General features: G+C 26.9%; 1 protein-coding gene across 1 annotated transcript in view; it reads right to left on the bottom strand.

The window, feature by feature from the left end:
- Positions 1-19,440: 19,440 nt before the first annotated feature.
- Toll-7 (Toll-like receptor 7) overlaps positions 19,441-21,763 on the bottom strand; it is a 139,350-nt gene continuing 137,027 nt past the window's right edge. The window contains exon 2 of the mRNA XM_075370599.1: positions 19,441-19,744. The gene's annotated coding sequence lies outside the window, so the exon portion shown is untranslated. The remainder of the gene's footprint in view (positions 19,745-21,763) is intronic.

A 21,763-nucleotide genomic window follows, 5' to 3' on the forward strand; every position in this document is an offset into this window, starting at 1 on the left:
AAGAAATTTAATAATATATTTTCAAGTTTATTGATTCCCTCTTTTAACCGTGTTGAGGTAACAATATTGACCTTATGTACCTTGTAGAAAGTGGTAGTTTAAAACAAGCGTGATTAAATTCTTTATTTTTTCATGTTGATTATTTATTGGTAATCAATCAATATAACGGCAGGAATGCGGTGGAGGCCAGGGATGAACTAATTGCGTATTGGCAGAAGAGATATTGCTGGCACCAATAGGTGGACAAAGAGACTGATCCCAGACAGCAAGCTGGATTAATATATGTCATGGGGAGGTGGATTTTTGTACGGCCCAGTGGCTTACGAGCTATGGATTGTTCAATGCCTCCCACCATGCCAGGAGGAGACATAGTTCTCTAATATACCAGTATTGTGAGGAAAGTGATGATGTAGAGCATACTTTTTTAAGATGTGGGAGATGGGAGACGGAGAGGACATTTGAAGGGGATGTAACACCGGAGGTCGTGATGCATTGCATGATGAATTCATCAACTGGATGGGCTCAAAGTAGGAACTGGTTTAAGAGTGTCCTCTCGTGTAAAATGCAAGAAGAAGACAGAGGATAGGATAGTGTTTGGTGTGGAAGTGGCCAGCCAACGGGTTGGGCGGCGGGGTCCACCAGGAACGCCGTCGCTGTGTACCCCCGTGGGACGCTGAAAACTCTCATGGAAGGACGACAGAGGTGGCACTGTTAAAGCACGCGTGATGAGTCTTTGGGCGTTTCCATGATCACGTCGTGAGAGGGAGTGGGTTTTTAGTGGGTCCCACCGTGCAGGCGGTGAACCTCACCACACACACAGTATGTACGGGCTGCTGGTCGTTTGGTTGAGGAAAACGTTTCCATTTCCGGAGAAAAAAAAAATTAATCATATTGTACAAATTCAGCAATAAAGAAGTAGACAACAATAAATTACAATAAAGTAAAACTCTAGATTCAAACGTAAGTATATGTATGTGTTTGAATCTTGCGCAAGTTTTGTTATGCAAGTAAAAATCGATCTACAGAAGTAAGAATTTTGCGGAAAGTTCTCACCTATATTAATTTTTAACTATTATTTTAGGCATCAAACAAAAGTTATAATTTTATTAAATCAATCGTTGTTTAAAAAAAAAAGAAGATAATATAACAATTAAATCAAAAGCTGCTTCTTCTAAAGATTTTATTAAAAATTTCATTAAAAAATCAACTATTTTCAGTGTATTGCATTTTTATAAAAAACGAAAAGAAAATTTTCATTCTATTAAATAAAAATTGTTGCACTCGTTACTTTTTTAAAGTTTATTCATTAAATTTTAGGAACCTACTTAATTTAACAAATTAAAATGTGGACGTTATAAATATTTCATGAGAATTTGTCCATTACTTTCGAATAAATAATCTATTTAAAAACATTGTATTTCAGCTCTATGTATATATTTTTAAAAATACCTGTTCCAACTAATGAACTATTTTATAACAATTATTACATTTAACCATTTATAAATTGGTTCAGTGATTGAAAAGAAAAAATTTAGTTAATGAAAAAAAGTTCACTTAATAAAAAAATGTTCAATTAGTTGCCTACTGGTCCGCTTAGGGTTAGGCAAGGGATAAAATAATATGACAGATTTCTTACAATCGCACACTAATCAACTATAAAAGGATTTTTCAATATTTGTTATTGCAATGTATATCGTTTCTCTCTCTTAACTTACGTAAAAATTTTAGAAGTTTTAATTAAATTTTCATCTTAAATATGTTCTCTTTTTCTGGAAAATTTCTAAGCCTTTCCTTCACAAAACTTGTATTTTCTATGAAAAAGTTGTTTTAATACTATAACAGGGTATGTAATAGTTAAACTTAAGTATAGACATGAAATTGGAAGGCAAACTGTTGTAAATGACTTGCCAAAACATGCTTACGGCAGGTCGTTTATAACATAGTCAAGCCTTACCATAGATAACAATTATAAGATGCATCCAGATCTATGATATATCGAGATAAATAAAATAATTATCTAGAGATAAAATTGCTTTACTTTTTATCTAAAGATAATAGAATCCTTTTCGGTACGTCGGAAGGCGGAGGTAGATTTCACCGGTGCTAAGTAGGGGATAAAAAAGTAAAACAATTATAAGTTATGGAAAACTTAAGATTTAATCAATACGACAATGGTTATATGTGAAAAAAGTTTTATGTGTTTAGCATACGACAAGCCCAATCTTCTTACAATTCCATTAATTTTTTGGTCTTCCCTTGCCGTAAGAGTTGGTCATATCAAAAATTGTTTCAGACAAAAGCTTTAGGTAATGTTTAGAGGACTAACGACCACTTTAAACCGATTCGATACTGTGCCTATTAAGGAAGGTATGATTTCTTTGTCTTCGAAATCCCATTTTTTCAACCTCCTCGGCCAATGGTTGATCATATCAAAAACCTTTACGTAGATAAGTTTCAGGCCCTTATCTAAAGAATAGTAGGGACTTTAAACGAATTCGATATTTTACTTAATAAGAAAGTTATAGCGATATCCCCATTTCCACCCCTATGGTCCGAGTTTTCCCATTAAAGAACTCGACCGAGATTTTGGGTCGTTATATTTTATGTATCAATTTTGAAATGATTGACGTAAAATTATGGCAGTTATCATGTCCACAAGAAAGTGAAATATACATATAAATGTATATATAAACATTTCAACTGACGGTGGTTTTGGGGTCTCGGGAATCTGAAACGCGAAGATATGTCGAAATTTTCCTGAAGTCAAATCATGGTACCCATTAAAATAGGTAACTTTTTTTAACTTTACCTAAAAATGAAGTAATTCTTCAATTTTTTTTTATCAGTTTGAATAATAAAATTAGCATCAGATCAGTATGCCTAGTCCACCGAAATGCAAGTGTAACTCATTATGTACAGTGACACTCTCTATCTGCTCACCATAGCGATTTCATGTGCAGTTAATTTCTTTTACTGAAATAGTGTTCTCTGAGAACACTACTTTCATCTTGATATTTTAATTGGTCACAAATATAACAAAGACCGGAACAAACAGTGAAACAACGAATTAAAATAAGAAGATTAATAATATATTCATTAGGGATTTGGCAAAACGGTTTACATATTTCAGGAGGATACTCTAACACACAATACAATTCTGAACATAATTGAGGGTTTTCATTACGGAAGCCTCTTTAATTATGTAGGAAAAGACATTAGATGTAGTATTTAAGCTATTTTATGCAAAATCATTAATCAGTAACGTGTTGTTCTCTCATCCTTGATAAAGATACACAAATCTCCGAAGGGAAATAGGTTGAACGGTTATCCATTACCTGGAGGGGACCTGAGCTACAACTTTGTGTAGGGATGTTTATCATGTTTGCAATCCCCCCATGTGTAGATCGTTCTTTCATCACTAACCACTCCTTTCTCTTTCTCTCATCCTTCTTTTCTTAATTGTTTTCTGGATGTTTTTGCCAGATTCCCATTGGATCTGTGGTAAAAGGGACCTTTTTGACTTACTACAACATTATTTGTATGATTTAATTGAACCCGGTCAACCTATAGACTTACCCAAAACTCAGTTTCCCATTCGATAGTAATACAAAAAACTCAAAGCCTAGATGGTTGATAAAGCCATGATTTCTATTATTCCTAATACAGTGTTAAATATATTTATGATTGTTTATTGAAGTTACTAGGAAATAGTAGAAATGACAAAAAAGCTACTACAACGAAAACCCATGTTTTTACAAAAAATAAAAACCGTATGTATTTTGTGAGTTAAACAAGCTAGATTAAAATAATGTACAAAATAACTAAAATTTTGTAATTAATATATTTTTTGTTTAAATAAAAAAAATCAGAGTTTTATAAATTTATAACAAAATGTATTCCGATGTTTTTTTCCTGTTAGATAATCAAAATATAGTGTTTATAACAGTTTCAAGTACCACTAACATCATGGCTAAGTACGAAATCGAACATCAAAATGGTAAATATATTAACCTAAATGTTTCATCAAATATGTCTGAAAAGAAAAGTATTTTTCTGTTCGAAGACTTCATTTAAACCCTTGATTGACCCCTTGGAGTTTCCTTATTTGAGGCATCGCACGGAAAGACCGAGTCACGGTGAGGGGAACCTCTGGGAAGTTTCCTTATTTAAGGCATAGCAAAAATAAAGATCGATTCCCAGCTGCCTGGGTGGAGCGTTGGGAACAGCATAACCGTGCCCAGGCATAAGTTGGGGTCCAGCTCTGGGGAGCGGGGTAAAAAAAGAGAGAAAAAAATCTTCAATTCAAAAATTAACATTGTACGTAATTCACAATAAATATTACAATTAAACGGAACTATGCCATTTTAACACCAATACAAAAATTTTAAAAATATAATTACCACCCACGCATGACAAATACTGATAGAAAAATTATAATAAAAAAATAAAAACGTTATTATTATTCAGCAAAGATCAACTGTCGTTCAGGTTGGAGATGTCTTACTGGACTACCTACGACTTAAAACCACGAACTATTACACTGATAAACATAATTTTTGTTTCTTAACATGCGATACATGGTTTTAATCTGTTTTGTATTGCAGAAAACGAATATGCACTCAGAATCTTTCCTTCACCACCCACCCATTTTTGAAAAATTATTAAATTTTAATTAAAGGATTTTTTATCATTTTTCAACGTACAATTAGCATTTTAAGCTGTTATATTGTTTTTTAGTTCATTTTTTATTGTTTAACTTTGTTAACATAATTTGTAAGCTATAAGTAAACAATACTAGACAAAGAATTAAATCATATCATAGTCACATATTTTGATATCATATCTAACACTGAAGAGTGAGCCTTCACGGACAAGATTAATCATGTTTGTGCAAGTCAAAACATTTAACTGAAAACACAGCTGTGTTGTTTGTATTAAGCACTGGATTTAGGAATGAATTAATTTTGTTCAGTCTTATTGCTGTATTAAGTTTAATAGTGCAGTGTCATAATGGCTCGAAATTGTGTAAATGATGTGGATGCCTTTTGTAATGAGCTTACCGTAAAATCAAATAGAAAAGCATTATACCTTTACTTAAAAAAGCATATCATTTGTACTTTCAGTGTAAAATTTGTGATCAGGAGACGTGGGGGCTCCTCATATAGTATACACTAATTTTTTGTATATCTAAGAGGATGGCTGAACGGTACACGGAAGGCTTTACCATTTGGTGTACCTATGGTTTGGCGTGAATCAAAGGTACATGTAACCGATTGTTTCTACTTTTGTTTAACAAGTGTGTCTGGAATTTCTAAAAAATCTAAACATACTGTAAAATATCCATCATTGCAATCTGGAATCAGGCCTATACTTTACAGTGAAATTATTTCAGTTCCTGAGCCACCTGTTGAAATGTATGTTTCGAAAGCAGCGATGAAGAATCAGGCAGTACTGAAGAAGACGACAATGATTTTGAATTATCTTCCAATAAGCCACATTTTATATCACAAGGTAAATTATATGTCTTGGTTAGGGATTTAAATTTATTAAAAAATCAAGCTGAACTGTTAGGATCAAGACTGCAAAGTTGGAATTTACTTAAAAAAATACAAAAATTTCGGGCTTTCGAAGCCGACAAAAAGAACTTTCCTCAGTAATTTATTGATGAAAATAATTTCGTATATTGCACAAATACTGATAAGCTTATGTTGCACTTAAGACAAGTTCATAAACCTGAGGACTGGAGCCTTTTCATAGATTCGTCCAAGTGTAGTTTAAAAGTGGTTTTACTACACAACGGTAACAAATATCCTTCATACCAATCCCTTATGGTATTAATTTGAAACAGACATTCGATGAGATGATAACGTTTTTGAAAAAATAAATTATAAAAAACATGTGGTGATTTGAAAGTTATAACTATTTTGTTTGGCATGCAGTTAGCTATACTAAGTATATGTGTTTTCTAGGCTGAGCTAGGGATAAAAATTATGTTACCAAAGAGTGGAAGAAACGAGACAACTCCAAATGGGAAAAAATATTATTCATGGCCTCTTAGTTTAACCCAAAAAGTATTTTTCAAGCTATGACTAATGAAAAATTTTTAAAAAGCAATAAGAACGATAGTCCCGGATTTTTGTACACCAGGCAGAAATTTCCGAATGTAAGTGAAGGATAAATTAAAGGAAAAATTATTTGTTGGTCTTCAAATAACAGTTGCTCAAAGATGATGTATATAACTGAATGTTAAATAATGTAGTAATTGCAGCTTTGATTTCATGTAAAGACATTTGCATCATTTTCTCGGAAAAAAATCCACAATTACCACAAAATCGTTTATCAACTTCTTACTTTATATAGAGCTATGTGATGTAATATGTCTTTGAAAATACATTTCCTCCACTCATATTTGGATTTTTTTCCCGGACAACCTCGGAGATGTAATGACGAACACAGTGAACGTTTCCACCAAGATAATTCGGTATTGGAAAGCCTATATAAAGGGAAATGGAATACTAACATGCTACCCGATTACTGTTGGACTTTATTCGGGACGTGCATGAGGGTATTTATAAAAGAAGAGCATCAGCGAAATCATTCTAATACAGGTGTGGCCACGCAAATTTATAAATTTTACAGATTTTAACTATATTTTTCCTTAATTTTTTTGAGCGTAATTTATTTAAAACTAAGGTTGATAGAAAACTTTTATTTACAGATCTGTAATGTACGCAAAAAAGTATTTCAATACAAGGTATCACACTTAGAGAAAGATTAAAATTTTTTTTTTTTATCTATCAGTGTTAATGTAGTGTTAACAATTACCAAGTATTGTTGGTATTGCTAATTGTCTGAAGTACAGGGAATCTAGATCATATCTATGTGTTTAAAACTGCTTTCTAAACTTTGACAAGTAATATTAACTGCTCCATTCTTTAGTATATTAAAATGAAATAAACAAAATGCTATGATTTAATTAGCCGAATTTTTTTATTTTGCAAATATTGAATGTTATATATTTAAATAAATTTTTTTTTTATAATTATATTTGTAAGAGTTTGATCAACTTTAATAAATATTCATTAAAAATGCCTTCTTTAATCGTTAAATGCAGTGTGGATGTGCTAAATATAATAAATATAAAATCACTGATACAACACAATTCAGTAATTCAATTTAGCAGAGAACAAATCTTTATGTCTACTGTACACAGTACTGTTCAGTCTATCGATAATTTATAAGTATAAAAATTTCATTAACTAGCAACAGATATTCCAATTAACGGTTTATCAATAACAATTATGCATTAAGTCCGATAATTACTACTAGATTATCAAATTACTTGTATAACTGTGAATCAGAATAAAGATTTGAGAAAAATTTTAGAATTTATTTTTTTCTTGTAAGGTAACGAAATGTAAAATGTCCACAGAATGGACATTTTACAGCCCAGGTAAGAGGCAGGTAGCATATAGAGTTACATGCAGACCGACCGGTCAATTGTTCTTCACGTTAGGGTTTACCAGTAAATTTAAAAAAGAATGATTTGGTCCTGTCCTTTTTAAATTCTTCGGAATGGTCAACACAGGACATAATATTATGAAAAAGTCATATTATATTTGTTTAATAGTGCAGACGATCATTACACTAACCCCTCTATATATTTAACTACCTTTTTCAAATTTATCAAGTGATATTTTTTTTTACGACTTTTTTGTGCATTGTTAAGAAAAATATAATTATTATAAATTCTTACTTTGTATCAATTATATTATTAAATGAATAATACATCAATCATTAAAATAAATATTATATATTGCAAAATAAATTTCAAAAATCAGAATAATATTTTTAAAATAATTTTCAAAGAACTACTGTTTTCAAAAAAGAATGATATGTAGTTATGATTAGTATTGTTAATATCGTATACACCCATACGGTGCAAGTGGTACCATGTGCACCATCTCATCTAGTAACACTTATTGGAAGCTGTACTTTACAATGCCTCAACACAGCGGCTATTCTTGCTTTACCCAAAAACATTTTTATCGATTTTCTTTTTAGTAATTTATGATCAATTTTCATTGTGATAGCCATCGTTCAGAATGTGAGTGTTACACGCAAAAAAAAAAAAACTGACGTAGCCGAGTCCTACTCGTTCCAGTGGCAAAAAAAGAAAACGAATTTCTCGTAGCCAATAAAAGAAACAGCATCTTGGGGAGAAAACGTGAAATATCTGAAAATACGTTAAATATTTAATAATAGATAGAAAAAACCATGTAGTGCATAAATGGAATCTACAGCAGTGGGTTTACGATTTCTACAGAGATGAGTCGGATAAAAGTTCTTTCCGATGAACTAAATATCGGTAGGGATGAATTTGAATTTTTTAGCTATTCTTAACTGGGTACGCCAATTTCTATGCCAACATAATTTTTCTGTTCAAAGAAGAGTGACATTAGCGCAGCGACTACCAGAAATATACGAAGATAAACAGACAAAGTTTCAAAGATAAGTTATAAATTTATGAAAACAAACAATTTTTCTCTAAATTTAATTGGGAATGCAGATCAGGGTAGAAAATGCCACGAATGCCATCAACAACAACTGAAAGTGTACACGAAAAGAGTAAAAGAGAATTCAGATACGACATTACGACAATACGTAAATTACAAAAAAAAAACGTTGCTCCGCAATGTTGACATACTTTCGAACCGGAAAAATTACCCCGTATATAATTTTTAAAAGAATACATCTACCGAAAGGTGAAAAATTTTGACCAACCCTGAATCCATTTTCGGTGTGACGCCTGTACGTACGTACGTTTGTAAATACATATCTCCTATAATTAAAAAACGATTAGCTGTAGGATGTTCAAATTTTGGATTTAGGACTGTTGTAACTTCTAGTTGTTGCCTTCCCTTTTCATTGCAATCTACTTTATCATAAATGTCCGAAAAAAGCCCAAAATCCAAAACATTTCGATTTTGGACAAATTTTTTAACTGTAGTAATAATCTCTTATTGAGAGCTTTTCAAAGATATATCAAAAGTTGTACATAGTTTCATTGGTTCCACAGTTATAGCCGAATGAAATTTTAATTAATGAAATATTTTGTCTTACAAGGGGAAGGCATATCGGTCCGAATTCAACTTCATTTCCTTTTTTTTTAATTTAAATATATTGATTTATTAATAATTATTAACCTGTGATTGTAAAAAAAAATGCTTACATTAAGTAATAATTCAATAATAATAATTAAAAAAAAAAATGAAAATAATCAGTCATTATTAATAAAATAAAATAAAATTTTATGTACTTTTAAAAATGTGTATATGTAATTTAATAGGCATACAAGGAAGTCATGTGATGTCCACATAAGATTTTTAGAAATTAATTTTCTCTCACGCTAAATCGTATATATACTATATATCCTCTGTTACCTAGGTGGTAAATAAAAATAAACAACGGACAGATTGAAACAGTTATTAAGTATGAATTGGAATATACAAAACTCGACACAAAGAGGAGAGCAGTTGAAGAAATATATCAGCTGTGAGCATCAAAAGATAAATCGAACAACTTAATGTATAGGGGTCTAAGCCCGAAAGCTTTCTACAATACATATATCCTTCTCGATGTCTTTAATTTTTTATTATTCTACACAACTGAGAGTAGTCAGTGACATCCTAGTGTACTGAAAAATATATATATATATATATATATCTTCGTTAAATGATAAAGATTATGATAATATCTTCATATTTCACCATGGTCACAATTATCATAATTTTTTATTAACCTGTTTTTTATAAAAACATTAATCGTACAGAAATTGCAATCCACTCTGGACAACGAATAACATCATCATGTAGTGTGTTCCGCTTATGTATATTACCACTAACACAAAAACATGTTTAACAATATGTGAACAAAAATCATGAAAAGATTATTTATTTATTGTTAATTACTGACAATCATCATTTATAATTTACTCTTAATTGTTTAAATTTATGATTTATTATGAAGCTCTTTGGTTATGAATAAAATTATCAGCCTGTAAATAGAAAAAAATTCAATTTTCCTTTTATGGTCAGCATTTTGTCCAGCGTGGATAATTTTCCGGTAATATAAATTAAACGAACCAACCATTAAATTTTGGAAAAATTACATCTCAACAGTGCTGCCTGTATTTAGTGTAAAAAACATTTTATAAAGTACAACAGACTTAGGTAAAAGTAAAAGTCTGTTTGGTGTGTGTGTATATATATATACATAATTAATAACCACGCCAAAAACTAATTATTAAAGCAGCAACAATTTATAACATCTTTTATACTGAACAAAATAATTTATCAGAAATCTAAAATTGCATGGAGAATTTAAACTTGAATTCCGGCTAAAATTAGACAATTTTATCATAAAATTGGTAGAAAAAATATGGTAAAAATTAATGAAAAAAATTTTTATAACAAGTTATTTTTCCAATGGATACTTAAATAAGTTATATTCCACAAAATAAATTCTATAATTAAAAAAAAATTTCATGAGTTTTAGAATTATCTTTTTAACACTTAATTATTATATATATTGTATTAGTCAACCCGTTACCACCAATTACTTTTCTTGATAAGAAAAATTGGATGATATACTTCCAACAAAGAAATTCAGCAATCACTGGAATGAGTAGCGAATACATTCAGAAATTGTACGTTACAACTAATGTTGACTTTATATATATATATATACTGCATGTTGGTAACTGCATGTTAGCAATCACACTGGATGTTATGTTGTAGTGCATGGTACAGTTCAATAAATGTGATTTTAAAATTACAGTTTACCGTCAAGAATCGATTCCAGGACCATTTATGTACTACTATGAGAGCTCTGTTTAAAATAAAGTAGGTTCTCAGTAAAAAAAAAAATAATAATGTACAGTCGCCGCCAAGCAACGTCTTGAAGTGGCGACGATTACTCCTAACATAAGTTGCATCATGTTTATGCTACTAATCATGGTGTGCCAATGTTTCAGAGTACAATAGTATAGCAGTGACGTGGACTGATCATATACGCGTGCCGTTTCGTGGCGGCTACTGTACATAATGTGATAAAACAATGAAGTTTTATTTCATGGTAATTTAATAAGTATTTACGGCAATGATTCATGGAATCAATTGATTCAAAAAATCAATGGGTGGGAGTTGATTGGGTTTACTCGGTACGGTCCAGGCATATATACGCACTTTAATAACAACTAGCGGAACCTGTTGCGAGTCCGACACTTTCTCCGTAAATGGGATTCTCCCCTCATCAGGAAAAAAAAATTATTCAAAAAAGCCCAATTTCTATTCATTAGTATTGTCGTTCAGGCTGAGGCGAATGTGTGTTAAGATAGCGAAAGTAACAGGTTCATCGGCTAAAATATATAAATATTGTCAACATTTAAATCTAGTAAAGAGTAACTATAGTACAAGATTTCAAAACTGATTGAAAATTGATTCCTGCTCAACTGTTTTTCTAATTTAACTTTCCCCACACTTTCTCATTTCCACTCTTGACATTAGACTAGTATTTGATTGATATGACACCTGTTTCTATAACCTGATTCACACATCGACGGATTCAGTGTTTTAATAACAGCCATTTTAAAACAACGTAGAAATTAATGTTGTTTTTCCTCATTTAATTGGTAGATGTTAGACCAGGGTATGTTTTCTTTCATTTAAATCCTGCAACAAAAACGAACTGATCAGATGGAAAATCAATTGTACGAACTGTCAACAAATTATTAAATAATTTTTTTTTTACATTTCAGCCATGCAGAGACCTTGATATACCAATTTAAGTAAATTATAAGTCTTACCGGAAATCGAATCCCGAAACATTATTTTAACTACAAACTTATATTAAAAATAATCTCACAGACTAAACCAATTAAGATAAATCTTTGGTTAAAACTACTTAATTGAACTAATAAAATTAAAAGGAAAAATAAAACAAAAAAACTAAATTCATAATATTGACTGGTTATTTATTATCCTAAATACTGTACAAGGAATTATATTACAAGATTTGTACAAAATTAGTTACAATTTAATATTTATATAATATATTTATATATAAACAATTATATTACAAGCCGAAACACGAAACATACAGAAGTTTTTTTCTCATATTTAATTTTATTAATATATATATATATATATATATATATGTTTTAATATCATTAAGTGTACAAAAATTCGGTTCAAGACATTATACAATATTTACTTATTTTTATTAATTCAGAAAAAAATTATTATTTTTTTGATAAAATATAATCATTATATTATAATTATTCCATTGATGATCAGTCAAAAATCCCTTAAGTTAATTAATTACAATAATTATTTAATAAGGAAAAAAAATTAACAACATATTTAATTACTATTATTAAATGGAAAACTAAAAAACATCAGACTAATGTAGTATTTAAAACATTTTACATATATCTAAAAATTATTACTATTATTATATTTGAAAAAAAAATTGCATAACCTTGATCAATATTAACCTCCTTTTCATAACATTTATAACAACTAAGGCAAGAATATATTTATGTATAGAATATTGATTAAAATCAATTAATTAAAACAGATTTATTTAAATATTAAAACTATAAAAATATTTTTAATTTAAATAAATTAATTAATATTTGAAGGTAGGTTTTGGTTAACAAAAGTTAATTATTTTTTAATTAATAATTGATATAATTTGAAATTGGTTATAAAATAAGTTTATTGAAGAAAAACACATAAAAAATTAATAATTATATAGAACGAGTTAAAAATTTCACTTTAATAAAATCAAAACATATTTAATTTTTGTGACGATATCAACTTAAAATAGAAACTACAAAGTGTACAAAAAATGTTTTGTATTGTATTTTGGAAAAAAAAACTTTTTGCTGAAAAACGTATGGGAACCGCAGTAACCACTTGTAAAGAAAGTACAAATTGCTTGGTTTAGAATATAAATATGCCCAGAGTTTGTGAGGGTGCGAGTTAATTAATTTATATTTTTTAAATGAAACTTGCTAACACACTTCAATGTATAGCACTTGTAAAACGAAAAGTATATGCACATAACGAAGTACATGGGATGTCAGGATTCTAGTGAAGAGTTTTGTTTTTACAATGAGGCATCTTTTTACAAAAAAAAAAAAAAAAATACTATAAGCTATATGAATATCTGCTACCATTAAATAAAATTAAAATACATTTTTTTTTTGAAATATTACTTTTAATTAAAAAAATTCCAACATATCCATCTAAAAAATCGTGAATTAAATTTGAATCTTATAAAATTTTTTAACTGGTTCTTATTTGATTTATTGCCAATAAATCCTAAAAATAATTCATAGGACTTAATTTACATAAGTGTTTTTTTTTAATATTAGTACATAATTTTAATATATAAATCAATTTCACTAGACGAATTTAAAGAAAACAATTATGTTAAAAAAATTATAGATTAAATCAGATTAAGAGTTTGAATAACTTTCAAATCTACTGAGTTTAATAATCAAAGAATCACATTGCTAAATACCAAAAAAATTAAATAGCGATTTAAATATTAAACTATAAAGGAACAATTTTTTCAAAAATTAAAAACTTTTTACAAATATGAAGGTGAAATAAATGTAATAAAAAAAAAAATATATATATAAGAAAAGTCCTAGAATCAGCAGAAATTTTGAAAACGAATTCAAATTCAAAAATTATTACTTTTTTTTACAAATATAATAAAACCTGAAAAAAAATCAGATTTCATTAGAAAAAGAAAAGCCAAATTTTTCGATGACGTTATGAAAATTAAGTCTCACAAAACAAATCTTCAAATAGATTTATCACAAAAAACACGGAAATCAATCGTTAAAAAAGATCTAAAAGAAAGGAAAATAATTAGTATAAAGATAACAAAATTTCAGAAACCTAGTACAACATTTCAACAGAATCAAAGAGAAGAAGAAAAAATCAATCTCTCTTCTGGTCAAAAGAGAGAAGGAAAAATCAAAACGAAATAATGAACTATTGGAAGAGCAGGAAAAAAACGTACAAAATAAAGAAAAATTAATGCAAACCGGTGATTCTCTGTCGGCCAAACTCGAGAAACAAACCAAGGAGGTACTTTATTTATAAAAATATTCACTATAATATTGTTTCTGAACTAAAAAACATATTAAGTACAAAAAAAAGAAAAAATTAGGAATAATAATTATTATTCTAAATGACAGGCTACGTATAAGAAAGGAAAATTTCTGCCATTATGACTCTTATCATTTCATTTTTAAAAATCTTTTTTTTTAAATAATCATAGGCACACACTTCCATTATTTTATTATTTTTATAGTTCTATTATGTATTTTATTATCAATAATAATTAATATTTTATAATTATTTATTTATTACAATAAATAGTAAAATACAGTCGATTCACTTAAAAGCAAATGTATTATACAATAATTATATTAATATATAAATTAATATAATTATACAAAATACATCATAAACTTATCACATTTTTGCATTAATTAATAATTAAAGTTATTAATATTAATTACAAATAGTCCGCTGTACAATCCATTATTATAGCTATAAAATTACCTTAAAAATAATATACTACATAGAATTAAATCTATTTACTCATTTACATAATTATAAATTTGTAAAACAAAAAAAGAAATAGTAAAAATAATTAACAATAATTTTTATCTGAATGAACGCTATATGATTTTCATCAACAAATAAAAAAGCAATCATGCAGAAATAAAATATAAAAATATTCTAATTTTTACTTCAAAATTGTATTAAAAACACGTTTCACCTTGAAACGTCTCGCATTAACGAATAATCCTCCAAATAGTAAAATATTAATCAAGTTTAATTAAAATAGTATGACAGTGACAATATACATTTTTTTCTTTTTAATCAAGCTGGCCCATACGTTATTTACGGACTAGAAAAAAAACGAGCCAGATAAGTTTATAATATTAAACGATTGTGTTTCATAAAATCATAATTAATTTTTTCCAATTTAATTATTATTTATTTTTTAAATATATTTGTAGTTTTTACATAGACTAACTGTAATTAATTATAAAATTATATTTAAACACAAAAATGATTGATGAATATTAAATCAATAAAATATAAAAATAATGTACCATATGATTTTTATATTCTACATGTTATCCAAAAGTTATAAAAATAAATTACAATAAAATATAAAATAATTTGATTAATTAGTAAAAAATAAATAAATAAATATATACATTAAATTATTTATTTATTCGTTAGAACGCCAATTATCTGGATTAACTTGATATATCTATATAATTTAAAAAGTCATATATTTTATTTATTTTCAATTAATTATCATTTTTTAATTTAAGGAATTATGGTATTTAAAAATAGAAAATTAAACAATACTTAAGACATTTTAATTTGCTTATACAATTAATTTGTAAAAGTAAATAAAAACAAAAAAAAATCGAAAGGTTATTTCAAATTAGACATTTACAAAAAATAAATTAAATACAATTTTCATAAAGAAACCAATGAAAATTAAGGTAGGAAAAAATTTCCGACAGGTTTTTATTCTATTTCCTGCCAATAATTAAAGAAAATAATTTGTGCTGTTTAGAAAAGAAAATCTATAATGAGGGCTTGTTTTAAAACCACTTATGTATGAATGTGATCTTGAAAACCCAACATCACAAATTTATTGAATAAATTTATCAAAAATATTCATTTGTATTTCAACATAAATATTCTTCCAGTATTACCCTATTTTCATTTTTTATTCCATAAATTAATATTATTATACCTTATCATTAAAATTTAAATCGTATTACTAGACTAATTAACCCAAATAATCAAATTGACAATCTGTAATTGGCATTCGGATAAGAGGCGGTTTAATGTATAGAGTTTAATTTTTTTGTTTCTTAAAATATGGAATATAAAAATAACATGGTACGAATTCTGTAGTTAATATTTTACAGAACTCAAATTTTTCTCTCTTTATATTTGGAGGAAAATTATATGATCAAATTAAAATTAATATATATTTAAAAACAAAATTATTCAAAATAATAGGATGTTTGATAAGCACCATATAATAATATATAGTTTTGTATTATGACATTTAGACACAATCTTTTAAAAATAATTTCCAAGTTAGCTGTAATAGGAAACAAAAAACGAAAATAAGTTACAAATAAATACATAAAATTATATATATATATATATATATATATATATATATATATATATATACACACCACTAATATAATTTGGATGTTAAAAAAACACAAAAAAAACATACATTTCAGAAAATCAACTTGAAATAAATTATAAAACTGATATAAAAGTTAATTAATAATTTAAATAATTAAAAAAGAAATAAATTTCATTAGCATTAAATAATTTTAAAGAAACTAATACACCTTTACTGTTATCTGAATAGGAAGTTAAAAACTTAAATTCTTTTAAATATATTAAACATAAAAAATAACAAATATATAATTAGGATATAAACAAATACACGATGTAACAGGTGCGAATTCCGAAAAAGTACAAGAATAATAAAAAAAACTGAACTGTACGAGATTTAAAGGGTAAAATAATTAAACGATTTTTTATTAAGAATTTAATAAAGAATATTTTGTAGCTATTAGAATACATTCACATAATCAATTCAAATTAAAATCTATAATATGTACAGAAAATGCGGTATGAATGTAATTTTATACAAAATTACATATTTAGTTGAACGTAATAAAGCATTACTAAATAATGACCATTATGTAACACGAAATAAAATATAACAACGTTATGAAACAACATAATTTACAATAATAATAAAGTAATTACGATACACATATATACATTAAAATATTTTTATTTTAAAAGCTATTAAACTACAATCTGAATAAAATAGGGTTAAACTAAATTTAAAATAAAATTCTTGTAAGGATATTCAATAAATAGTAAACAAAAGTTTAAATATATGAAAAAAAAAATTTAATTTAAATATGTTTTGATCTTTAATAGGTGAATTAATTCAATCGAAAAGTACTGAGGTTAATTCTCATAGTACGTTATGTACCCCCACTATTTTTACTTGTCGAGGTGATTGGCTACAAGGAATCTAAAACCACTGGTATCGTTTAGTTCACCGGCATAGCTATCCAATCATAATCGCTCTTCTAAAGGAGTGCGGGAGTTATATTTATACATACAAATAGCAGCAATTCAAAATAATAGCAGCAAAAATCATATGGAAAAATAATATAAAAGCAATAAAAAATAAATAAAATTTTGAAAAAATTATATTCATGCTTAATAAATTTATAGTATAATGTTATATATTATGAAATAAAAAGGAACAGTACTTCAATTTTGTTGTAACGATATAAGCAAAATGTAGAACATGTTAGATAAAAAAAATATACTACAAGAAGAAAAATTTAAAAAAACGAACAGATAAAAATTCACGATTATGAAAAAAGATTTTTAATATTATGTCAATGTATATTATTATTTTTTTATATGAGATATAATTGTTTAACTACAAACTAGTTGTCACCAAAATATCATGAAAAAACGTTTTTTAAGTTAAATGGCTTAAACAACTTCAGAGTAAAAAGAAAAATTTATATACTTATTAATACGTTCCAAGGAGAAAGCATGTAGTATATTTTTACTGCACGAATCATAGAACGATAAATTTAATGTAATTAATATTTAAGAACATTAATACATTTGAAATATGTTATTTTATCTTTAATTTTATTTGAATACAGGATTACCTAAATCATAATTGTCATAACGTCGATAATCGAAGGTCTATTTTAAATAGAGAAAATTATACTTCATATAACAATTATTAAATACGAGCAACTTAAAAGTCATTAACAAAGCAGTATCCTTGACAATGGATAGTTAAATAATATATTTTATTAACGATAGGAGCACAATAACTACAAGGTGTATTCAAATATTGTTAACTGAAATTCCTTGTGGAGTAAATATCCGCGTGTAACAGAAAAAGTTATTTCTTGATTCAATATCTTGTTTTTCTCTACTTGATAGTGAAACTAATAAAAAAAATACAACTTTTACTATATCACAAAGTCTTTTTCTACATATTATGAGAAAATAATATGTAATTCTTAATGCTTGAAATCATATAGAGAATTATTAAATAATAGGTTACTAAAAACTGTAGTTATATTATAGTATAACAACAATAATTTTTATTATATTTTTTTTAATAAATAATAAATAAAATCGATAAATAATTTACCATAAAAAAAATTAGAAGAACCAATTAGTAAATAAAGTTAAAATTATACAGCTAACTTGGAATAAGTTATTGAAGAATTAACAGATAATAAATATTATTTAAATTAATTATTTAACAATAATAATCAATAAAAATGATACAATTTGACATTTTTTTGATGTTACATTATGATTTTTACATTTATTTTTTCTTTTACGGTGGTCAAAATAGTTATTTCAAGCCAAAAAAATAAAAGTTTATTAATTTTTTAATAAATTTTAGACATATAATAATAAGTAAGCAGACTAATAATAATGCTTAAAAAATCAATATAAAACTGCATTAAAAAATTTAAAGAAAAATATATAATAAAAAATATTTTTCGAAAGTAAAAACAAAAAAAATTACACAAAAAAAATTAACTGTAAAGAAGTGAATCATAAAAAAAAAATTAACACGGTTAAATTACACTTCACACAGTTTTGCATGAAGTATTCTTTATTAAATAGAAAATAATATAAAAATAACTGGATTTAATTTTTTTTTTTCATTTACAAAACTAAGAACAAAAAACTAGGTCAAACTTGTAATTTAGCCAAATATATATACGAATAAATAATGAAATAATGTATATAACCAAACAAAGCATAATAAAGTAACTGGTGTAATAAAAATTAGGTCATTAAATTAAATTAAAATGTCAAATCAATTAAAATACTTTTTAGGCATAGAATTTTGTCTAGGATATTATATAACATTTTAAATCATTTAAATAAAAATAAATTTAAAAAAATTAAATGTAAATGTTAACAAAAAAGAAATTTTGTAACCTTTCGAAACATAATGTAACACCTTTAAAAATTAGGAATTAAATCTTATATAATTTACTATACGTAACAAATTTAATATTTTTAGTCATTGTATAGTAATAATAATGGTAAAAAGTTATACTTTTTTAATAAAAAAAAAAGATTAACACATCTATTATATAAAAATTAATTATAAAACAGTGACTTGAATATCATGGGATCATTAACTTAGGCCTAAAATAATTGAAATTACAAAAAAAAAACATGTCTAACAAGTTCACAAATTTATAAATAAAATTATTTATAATTATTATTTTTCTTTAAATATATTTTCATTAATAACACAATATTATTGGTTTTTTCAATCTTAAAAATTTGAATATAAATAAATAAAGTACTTATGATTAAATTATATATATATATATAGTAGCACAGCACACATTCCGCAGTCAAATACTTTCACACATTTATGTTTATGTGTACATACAAACATACTTCTTTATTATTAATAAAATCATTCAGCACCATGAAACATTTTCTCGAATAGAAGATGACGTCTCTTTAACTCTTACACGGTCCAGTCTTAGACTTCTCTTCCATATCTAAAAAGAAAAAAAAAGAACAAATGTAAGTATGCTGGCAAATATTAAAGTTTTTTTTTTGTAAATTAAAATGTATTAAAATTATTCAAAAATTAATTTAAGGTTATTTCATAACAATAAGACATTTTTTTTGAGGTGAGAAGATAACATTCTGGGTAATACCCAGAATGTTATTACGATAATCGATATCCTTGTATATAAAATAACATGTCGTGAGTGACTTTGTAATGAACGCCCGGCACAAACTACTAAAGATAAATTATTAAAAATTTGTATACACGTTCTTCTTACGTTGTACGTGTACACTAAGAAAGGATTTTTTTCAAATTCAGAATTTAAGGTGTTAAAATGGAATAGAAGGAGAAAATTAGGATATCTACTTAATTTTTGGTGTAATCTTGATGTGAATATCTAAAAACAAATCTTTAGATTTTAGAAATTCCGTCTTTAAAGGGTTAAAATAAATTGTTGCATCTTTTTTAATTTATCACTAAAAAACGAAGTTATCAACTTGATTTTTTGTGTGTGTAATCTTTATTTGAATATCTAAAAACAAATATCTAGATTTTTCGAAATTCGATCTTGAAGAGAGTGATGAAAAAACGTAAAAAAAATGTTTAACAATAATTTCAAATTTTTCCCATTTCCAACTATACTAACCGAAACATATTCACTAGATTTCGGTTTGCAAATACTCTCTTTTAACACCTAATAATTATTAAAAAAAAAAAAAAAATGGAACCAACATCATGACCATGTAATTAATGCACATGTAATCCCATTGTCCCTACAGACACTGTGTATATTATATATCGGATATGAAAACTTTAAGACCAGATATCTCGATTTTTGGTGATTTAATTAACAGTGTAACATATGTTGTGCAGAAACTCAAATTACCCGCCCTACAGAAGACCATAACCATAATCTAACGTGACGCATACATATAAAATATCAAGATTCCCACTGACCCTCCTACCCTATGTAAGGCGAAAACCTTTTTATTTGTCAATTTTCAGACGAACATTTATGTTTCAACATTTTCTTCAACATCATGGTACCACCGCGAAAATCAGTTGCGTCAATTGCGACAAGATTTATTTTAACCGGATTAATAAGAACAAAATTATGCGCGAACAAAAAAATATATATATGTATATATACGGGTCGAATACATAACCTCCTTTTTTTTAAGTCGGCTAAATACTTTTTTCGGGTTTTTAAGGGGTGTGACTGTACAGCGCGGCGGCTTATAACCAACACAAGACACTCCCATTATTACTGCATGTGCGACGCGACTGGCTACACCTGCCTCCAGTTACTTGAATAAAAAACATTAACCGCGACGGGGAACGATAATAACCATATTGCGCGGACGAAGCAACAACGGGAAGGTTAGTGTATGTATAAATATATTTAGAAAAAGAAAAATTGTACTACACCATACATCTTATGGTGTACCCATAGATCTTATGAAAAACCTATAGATCTTTATTTTGTTTACAACATTTTTTTTATTTTATTTTTTGATTTTTTGTAGGTTACATTTTGTTGGGGTGACAGATAAAATTTTAATCTCTATTATTTTTTTTACATCTATTTATGTAACTTTGATCCTTTATTTTGATTTAAAGATTTAGATACCTTAGGGATAACAGCGTAATCATCAGTGGTTTACATAACCACTGATGATCACTACTGACAACATAAACATTGATATTAAATAATACTGAGAGAATAATACTAGCCTTTAAAAGGTTTAAGTCCTCTGTATACACGTAACAAAATATACATGAAAATATAAATGATAATTTGAACAAAGACTGATTTTATTTTAAGCCTATATTTTACATTAAAACTTTAAAATGCTTTCAAATCCAGCTATGAGATTTGCTTATCAGAGTGCATTTAAATTACGCCCGAATGATTGCTCAACCTCGCCAGGAAACGAGAGAGGTAAGAGATGGAGAAAATCACTGCCTTATTAATTCAGTCGGGTATCATTAGATAGAACCCACC

This window comes from Lycorma delicatula, chromosome 7, assembly GCF_047948215.1.
Source record: "Lycorma delicatula isolate Av1 chromosome 7, ASM4794821v1, whole genome shotgun sequence".
Lineage (NCBI taxonomy): Eukaryota > Metazoa > Arthropoda > Insecta > Hemiptera > Fulgoridae > Lycorma > Lycorma delicatula.